This window comes from Trichosurus vulpecula, chromosome 4 (assembly GCF_011100635.1).
Source record: "Trichosurus vulpecula isolate mTriVul1 chromosome 4, mTriVul1.pri, whole genome shotgun sequence".
In the NCBI taxonomy this organism is placed as follows: Eukaryota; Metazoa; Chordata; class Mammalia; order Diprotodontia; family Phalangeridae; genus Trichosurus; species Trichosurus vulpecula.
The window spans coordinates 142,034,048-142,041,459 of NC_050576.1; the positions used below are offsets into that span (position 1 = coordinate 142,034,048).

The window sequence follows — 7,412 nt, forward strand, 5'->3', positions numbered from 1 at the left end:
ATGCTTGACTTTGGACAATTAGTAGCTTGTCAGCACCCTTCTTATACTTTGTGGCAATTTAGCACAATACACTAGACGAAGTTTGAAGAATTTATTATAGTGGGACTACTGCTTCTCTGTTCCTTGAATCTAGGCTTCTCTTAATGCAGCCCAAGATCATACAATCATTTTTTGGCTGCCCCAACAGAATACTGAATCTTATTGAGCTAGTATATTCACTAAAACCCAGGAATCTTTTGTAGACCAGCTACATTCTAACCAACTTGTATTTTTTAAGCTTATTTTTTGTATGTCAGTATAAGACTTCAAATTTTATCATATTAAATTTTACTTTATTAGATTCAGCCTAATGTTCTAGGCTGTCAAGACCTTTTAGATTCTGACTCTATTATTGAGTCTGTTAGCGCTCCCTTCCAGTTTTATGTCATCTACAAATTTGATGAGAATATTGTTAATGCCTTTAGCCAAGTCACTGATACAAATGTTAAATTGTATTGGGCCAAGCCCAGATCCCTGGGATACTTCAATGAATAATTTCTGCCACATTAACATTAAATCATTAACAGCTATACTTTGAGTCCAGCCACTTAACCATTTCTAATGAATCCATCTAACCACAATATTAGAATCCATCTAACTAGATTATTTAGAATAGTCCACATCTCTCTACCTTCTCCACATGAGTAGTAAGAGATTTCAGATAAACTTAGTTTAGTAATCCTACAAAATGGAAATTATGTTAGTCTGGTATGATTTGGTGAAGCAATACTGGTTCTGTGTAATTATTACTTCCCTTTCTTCTTGTTCATTGTTTCTTAAATAATTTCATCTTAAATTTTATACACACAGAAATGCACATATATACGTATGCACATATATATGTGATATGTGTACATACATTACATCATGTATTTGATAAAAATATATACATATATACATATGTGTAGGAATTTAAATACATATATATTAGATATGTACATCTATGTATATTTGTTTGCATTTCATCTCCTCCATTAGACTATAAGCACCTTGAGAGCAGGCAGGTCTTTCCTTTCTTTGTATCCCCAGGGTTCAGCACAGTGTTTGATATATAGCAGGTACTTAATAAATTCCCCTTGACGTCTCAGGAATAAAAGTCAAGCTCATTATTCTATAATTTTCAGACTCTGTTCTCTTTCATTTTAAAAAAATGCATCATTTTCTCTTCTCCAATTTTATGGTAACTTTTATTTTTCATACTCTTTCAAATAACACTGACAGTGGCTCAGCAATCACGTTAATTTCAAGACCCAAAGAAGCATTTTATTCGTGTGGGATGATCTGAATTCATCAATGACAGCTGTAGGGTCTCTTTCTTTTTTTTTTTTTCCCAATCTTTATTTCACTGCTTAGTAGCAAATAGCATTGACGACCATGATACAGTACTGGCCAACGTTTTGTGAAATTACTATTTGCACTATCATAAAAAAAAAAAATCTCTGGGAATGCTGGTGGGGAGATGATGGAGGGCCACCTGCCCCTTGGAGGTACAATGAGGCAGTTTTGCTTGCACCACTGTCTTTTGCAGTCAAGAAGGGTCTCCTAAATAATCATGAGCATCACATTACTTTTCTTACAAGGGGACCGGAAGAGACTCTACTTCCTCCAGGCAGTCATCGTATATAGCCTGATAGTCCTCATGTGGCTTAATCATGATCACGTAAGTTGGGCGCTTAAAGCCAGCAGCTGCTCCCAGATCTGCTTTCCAGCGAACATAGGCATAAGGCATACTCAGATCCTCACACATAATGGGGAGATGGCAGTATACCTCAATGGGTGGCGTGTCCCCAGCCAAAACCATGATCCCCTTTTCTCCTTTGTTAAGGAATTTCTGAACTCCTTCACACCTCGCCGGATCTGCTTCTGCTTCACGGCTTTCTCGATGCACTTGTACAGCTTCCGAGTCAGGCGGCTGGACGCCAGAGGCTGCGCAATGGGGCTCAGTTTCGACAGCATCTCTTCGTACGTGCGCTCAGGAGCCCTAAAACTCTCCGGCGCCGCCCCCCACTCCTCCACTTGTCGCTCTACTTTGCCCATCTTCGCGGCACCGCCGGCTACCGAGACCGCAGGTTTCTGATCCTTCCGAAGCACGAGCGAGCCACCGCGAGAACAACTTCCGGGTTATGGTGCGTGGTCTCTTTCTATATCTTTAGTGTATCTTGGGTATCATTTTTATTCTCTTAATTCCAGTATAAAGTTAATCCTTCTTGGCAGAGAAAACAAGCAGAATATAAGTTGAGAAGTTCTGTCTTCCCTCCACCTTCAATTATATCAAGCAAACATCCTTTTTACATTCTTTAGACTTCCTTTTTCTCACAATATAACAACCGTTTATTGTCCTTAATTTTCTATGCCAGCCTCAGCTCATTTTGAGCTTTAGCATTCCTGCCATTATTTTTTTTTCAGGATCATGAAATACTCTTATATTCATCCTTTACCATCTGTACTTGCTTTTATCTTCTATACTTTTTAAAAAAATCCAACTTAATCACTGTTATTTCTGTTCATCCCCATTAGTTTCCAGACAAATCTCACTTTTCCTCTTTATTGGGATCATTTCCCTTTCTATCTTCAGAATTCATTATTGAACATTCCTACCCCTCTTGTGCTGACTTTCCCTATAGAATCTTTGACCATTTGCATCCTACTATCTTTCCTCTGGATCCTTTGAAACTGACTTTCCAAAATTCTTAGGTAGCTACCAGACTACACTCAGATGTCTTCTCCTTCCATATAATAAGCTTTAGGGTGGAGTAGTAATTGTCCCACTCTCAAGGCCCCTATCATTTCCACCTCCAAAATAAGATTATCTCACTCATGAGCATTAAATAAAGGATAGATATTTTCTCCTTGGTAGTTCCTTTACTTTTTAAAGGATGAAATTACTAAGAAGGCACAACCAAGACATTATTAGTTATTCTGGTTTGGCAGGAACTCTAGCAGATATTTAGTTAAATGAAATTACCAAACACTATTATATCATGCTTCTGTGCCCAGCTTGTCCTCTATTTTCCAAATTCTATCTCCTCATTTTGTTCAATTGATTTTTGGTAAACGCAAATAGCAAAATCACATCTATTCCTCCCTCCATTGGCCATCATTCAAATATTCTCCATAATGCCTACCCTCTGGCTCCTGGATTTCCTTATGAATAAACTTTCTTAATATCCAATTCTATCCTCTCCCCATTTTACTTATCTTGTTTCTTTTTGAATACAAAATACCAGTTCAAAGCTATATTCTAGTCATGTATTTCATTCACCAAATTTCAGGGATACCTTTGAGGGCAAATTTGCTTGCCTTGGTTCAAATCCTTAGTTCCTCTTCTTTGATCTCTAAACTTGCTGTATTTGTTTGAGCAGTGGAGGCCATGGATTTTAATATGGGCTCCTGTCTTGAATTTTGTTTCCCATATAATTCTAGGTGTCACTTCCTTTATTGAAGCCACTCTGTGGTATCTACCTTTTAGGATATGCTTAGAGTCTTCTCTCTCTTCTCACTGCTATCCAAGATAGTGGGAGAGATTATGTCACTCATTCAATGTTAACTTGGCAACTGACTTGAGGAAGTTGTTATCCTTTATGCTAACACGTGCTGCCCCTTAATTTGTGTCAAATGCCTCAGGGTCTGCCCTGGTACAGAGATGTACCACCAAATTTTTTAAAACAAAAGATGGTCCAGGAGAAAGATTCCTGCCTCATATGGCATCATTTATGTGAATGTTGGAAAGAGACTGAATATGAGTTTAGTAAATAGCTGCTATTTCTCTCTTTTTTCTCTGTGGGCAATCTTAGAATCATGTATATCTTACAAAATCCCAGTCATTACCCCCAAACTGAACCACTATTATATGAAGAAAGGGGAGGTGGTATTCACTGCATCAGTTTCTGCTTGACCCTTGGTATAATGTTAGCATGTTGTATCTATAAGATGTATCCCTTTGCTACAATATCAGATTGATAGACAGGAACATTCTTCTTAATATTCAGCTTAAGAGACTATCTATATGATATTTGTTGAACAGGCTTCAGGAAGTCACACACTCAAAAATATTTTCCTTAGTATCCGAATATTAGACTGTGAAAACCTATTCTTTTATGTGCCATTCTAATGTTTAGAGCCTTGCTCTTTCTTAACAGACAAACTTCCTTGGAAAGAGTAACATAAAGTAGTTATCATCTATTAATAGAAAAGACTGAATTAATTTTGTAAAACCTTTCCAAGTGGCAGTTGGCTAGAGAGAAGGTAAGAGGGCAGAGAGAGCAGGTAGGTCAGGGCATAAGGCATTCACTAGAAGAATAGGACTTGTTGGCAGGCCTTTCAATAGATAGTATGAAGTGATTCCATTGTAAGGAGCAAGGGTGTGGGGGACAGGGTAGAGGGATAGACTGGTATGTGGAGAAGGACAACTAAGAATGTACTAAAAAGGCAAGATGGGCAAGGCCACGCTTACCCAATTTCCAATTTTGATTATTGTTAATTCTACTACTATAATTTAATATCAGAGATATCTGAGTACATTTCTGCACTACAGATCTTAGTATAACTCTCATGGAGTGTATCATTTGGGCCCCCAATATAGAGATTTTATTGTCCTGAAAATAGAGAATTTGGCATGAGACTAAAACAGAGTTTCAGTGGTAAGGAATGAGGCCTGAATCAGGACTCTTAAAGGCTCTGAATCATCTAGCCATTAACCTAAAGTGGAGTCAAGAGACTATCAAGTTGAAGGGGTTTTTTTTAAGTCTTGGTTTTAGTGTCCTATTCACACCTACCACTGATGAATCATCTTTCATATGATCCTATTAAATCAGATGCACTTAATTAGCTGCATTATATTTTGTGTATGCGTAATAGATTTTATTGTTGCCAATCTATCAAATCTCCACAGTGAACCAGATGCCCCTTCCGTCTTAGGCAAGGTGAAGCCAAAAGTTCAGTGGAGCCTTGCATTGTCATTAGATTCCACATAAAATAAAATAATAAACCTTTGAGTTCCCTGCAACAGCCCATCATTGTGTAGAAAAGTGGCAATAAACTTTGAGGAGGTGGTTTGGGTAGAAGGATTGAGAAGCCTTGGATTAGCCTGTTAGACTCTTGTACAATTCTTACACAAGACTAAACCAGACTGCTATCCAATCTCCTTTGTCCTCAATCACTTCAATCTTCTGTTCTTTTTCAGATGAGTGTTCTCATGGAAATAGTGAGAACGTCTATATTTAGGTCAGCATTGAACATCCTGATTGAAAATACACACACACACACACACACACACACACACAGACACACACACACACAGAACACTGTGAAAAGAGGTAGCAAGGGAAGCAATGCAGGTAGGTTTGGTCTGTTAATTTAAAGGGCAAATGGATTGGTCATTTGCAGTACTCATTGATTAATGGAAATGTACAATTAAATCAAAGTAGAAGAATGCTCTCATTTTCCCATCATCTCTTTTAGTTCAAAATGATTTTGAAATGTTCAAAGTAACTGGAGGTGTAATATTTAGCATTAGAAAGCAGGATTTTGATAAAGTGTTAAAAATAATGACACAAACCACTGTTTCTTGTTTCTTTAGTAGTATTTTAGTCCATTATCCCAAATATCGTATATAACAATAAAATATGCTAAACTTGAAATGGTTTCATCCTATGTTTTATTAAAACACAATAAACCTAGTCTTTTAACAGGAATCTGCCACTTCTCATCCAAGCAATATCTTTTTCTGAGCATAGTACATGTAATTTTAATGCATAGTAAATGGCCAGATATGTTGACTAAGCCATGGCTAAAAGCTATGTAGGCTTTTGAAAAGGTATAACAACAATGAAAAATGAATTGCTTCAAGAGGTAGGACGTGTCACCAAGTTACATACTAAATCACAAAAATAAAAACATATAAATTTATCAGTGTATTATAGAAAAATTACATCAAAAGAAACCCTTATAAATTCAGATTTACTCCCTTTCTGGACATATGCAATGTAAACATATTTTGACACCATTTGCTATAAAGTAGAATTCACTTTAAGTTACTTTGGTCCATAGAAACTTGAGTACTGAAGCACTCCAAGTGTCTGAATTTAGGGCACTTAACTATCTCTTATGATCCATGGCATGGGACACCACCTGCCCAGATCCTAATGACAGAAAGACCATGGCTTATTTGGCTAATTACATGAAAAACTCTTGTATAGTAGAAAGAATAGTGGACCTGAAAGATCTATGTTTGAATTTCAGCTCTGATTCTTAAGAGCTTTGTTACCCTGAGAAGATCACTATGCCTCACTAAACTTGGGTTTCCTAATCAATAAAACATGGGAGGAAAGGATCCTTGTTCTTCTAACCTTGCAGCGTTGCTGATAGGAAAACCATTTGTACACCCTTTAAATGCTATATAAAGCTGTGCTATTAGTAAAACTGAAGAATAAATGAAGGGCTAGATTGTACATATTCATTCAGTCATTAATTTAATGTAGTTGGGACATTTTAAGACTGAGGAATTTTTGCAGCTGGTTTGTCAGACAAAAACATCTACTGCTCCCCTCAAATTAATAACTATACCTTTCACTTGAACACTTCCAGCTCACTGGTTGGGTAATTTGCCAATTATATACATAAGTAGCATAAAATCCTTCACAGGAGTGGTTTAAAAAAACCAAAAAAAAAAAACTTCTAGCAAGATTGACAAAGGGCTGAGGATTTACTTCCAGTGACTATAAAGAGTAGGGATAATTTCTCAATGACCTTCTTAGCTGTTTGTCTTTCTGCTCTGTCTATGTAGGTAATATTTATGCTTAAATTAGTAGAGAATGGTTTTCCTTCTAGAAGAGAAGGTAAAGATCTCCAAAATACTTCTCCATTCCTGGGGTTAACATGGAGAATAAAGTGTTTATTTTAAAAAAATTGTGATTGCAATGCCAATCATGGCAGCACACCTGAGGACTGCTGCTGTGAATAATTTTAAGGGTCTAAACACATAGTATAATGAACTCTCTATTCAGAACTAAACATTTTTCAATAAACAAAATCATAACCTTCATAGCAACATCCTTAAGCAAAACAGTATTCTCTCTCTCTCTCTCTGTATGTATATATTTACATATATATATATATACATACATATATATATATACATATATATATATATATCTCATAACACTCGGTATGTCATATGACACATAGCATATATCATTGCATTCAGTAGCATTCCCCAAAATACTTGTCTACACAAGCAGGGGGTCCCAGGCCAGGGTCTTCCCTAGCACAACATGTCATCCTTAAGGGGTAACAGAAAATACAACCCCCAGCCACCCATCGGTCACAGCAAGTTACATCTCTTCAGTCAATATAGAGTATCCAAGTAAAGTCCT

The 7,412-nt window shown here is 36.8% G+C and overlaps 1 pseudogene; it reads right to left on the reverse strand.

The window, feature by feature from the left end:
- Window positions 1-1,553: 1,553 nt before the first annotated feature.
- Window positions 1,554-2,076, reverse strand: LOC118845277 (annotated as a pseudogene).
- Between the last annotated feature and the right edge of the window lie 5,336 nt (window positions 2,077-7,412).